Raw genomic sequence first — 1,694 nt, 5'->3', positions numbered from 1 at the left:
AGGCTAGTTCATTTGGGAATATTGTAGCCCAGAGTGACTCTGGCCAGGCTCCTCTTCTGCCTGTACCCCCACCCACTCCCACTCTAAGGCCACTACTAGATCCTGTTCCCTCACCCCTGCCTCATGCTGCTCTGGTCCCCTGGGTAAGGGACCATCATATCTCTCCTTCCTCTTCTTCTTCTTCTTCTTTTTTTTTTAAACACCTACAGCACCTGGTCTTCCTGGGTGGTCTCCCATCCAAGTACTAACCAGGCTCGACCCTGCTTAGCTTCCAAGATCAGACAAGATTGGGCACATTCAGGATGGCATGGCCGAAGACATATCCCTCCTTTCTGCCCTGGAAGTTTCAGACATCAAGCATGGCTTCATAGTCAGCACTTTATACCCTGAGCAGCCAGGAAGAGGGATTGCCACAAATAACCGTGCTAATGGAGGTAATGGAAGGAGGGAGACTGATGTCTCCAGTTCATAGGAGGGCTGCTGGCACAAGCTCCCTGAGCCAAATCCAGCTTGAGTACTTCAGCCGGCTGCTAGCTCCTTTAAGAAAAATACTGCAGATCGGGCTGCCTGTACTGACAGCATCTCAGGAGAGAGTTCCACAGCTCTCAGGTCTGGGGAAGACACAGAGAGGACATTTTGTCCATTCTCCTGCCTCCAAAAGATCTGCCCCAGCTTGTCCTTTCAAAGACAGGAGGGAAATGCACAAGAGAGCAAATGGCATTGGTATCAGTGGCCCTCTGTGTGCGACCCCTGTCCCAGTAGCAACAGCAGAACCTGAAAACTTGTTAGAAATGCAAATTCCCAGACTCCACCCCACATCTCCTAAACACTGAAACAGAAACTCTGGAGGTGGGTCTCTACAATCTGAGTTGTAACAAGCTCTCTGGGGAATTCTGCAGCACGTTCAAGTTTGAAACACACTGGTCTCATCAACAGTTCTCAAACTTTGCTGAATATTAAAGTCACCGGGAGAGCTTTTAAAACTCTCAATGGCCAAGCCACACTCTAGCCCAATTACATCAGAATCCCTCAGGGTGGGATGCAGACGTCAGTGTTTTTTAAGTTCCTCCAGGTGATTCTGATAGATGGTGAGGGCTGCGAACCACCAATCTAAATATTTAATAGGCAAATCCACAAAGATCCTCTTTCTAATATGACTGTGGTTAGCAAAAGCCATAAGGACATTTTGCCTCTGTGCAAAAGAAAGGAAATCAAATCGATGTTGCTTCTTTTCATGCCAAGATGTCACTGTGTCTCTTTTACCAAGGAATAAAGGAAGGCACAAAATTATTAAGCAGCTTGTCCAAAGTCAGAAGCAAGGCTACTATAAGGCAAACTACACAGGTTGTAACCTGGGGCCTCAGGTTAGACCCTAGGTCTGGAGCTACACCATGATACCACATGCCATGTAAAATGTGTGCACCCGTGCTGTCTCAACAAAAGCTTATTTAAACTCTGCCTCAGCTCTTGTGAATGACATCACCATCTGACAGACCTCAAGTATATTCAACCAATGAGAGTTTAGCAAGGTCAAGATCACATACCACTCAAAACACACAGTCATTTGTCTACAATAGCAATGCAAGAGAGAGATTAAACTGTAGTTGTAGAGAGTGTGACATAATATACAAAACATTACCTCTGCTTAGTATCTAAAAATATAAATTAGAAATATTTAACCACCACACATTCAA

At 45.6% G+C, this 1,694-nt stretch overlaps 1 pseudogene; it reads right to left on the bottom strand.

Annotated features, from left to right (window-relative positions):
• Positions 1-200: 200 nt before the first annotated feature.
• LOC111738223 lies at positions 201-319 on the bottom strand (annotated as a pseudogene).
• Positions 320-1,694: the final 1,375 nt, after the last annotated feature.

Source organism: Pteropus vampyrus, unplaced genomic scaffold (genome assembly GCF_000151845.1).
Source record: "Pteropus vampyrus isolate Shadow unplaced genomic scaffold, Pvam_2.0 Scaffold36, whole genome shotgun sequence".
NCBI classification, from domain to species: Eukaryota; Metazoa; Chordata; class Mammalia; order Chiroptera; family Pteropodidae; genus Pteropus; species Pteropus vampyrus.
Note: the sequence above shows the minus strand (reverse complement) of the source record. Positions and strands in the feature narration are given on the sequence as shown.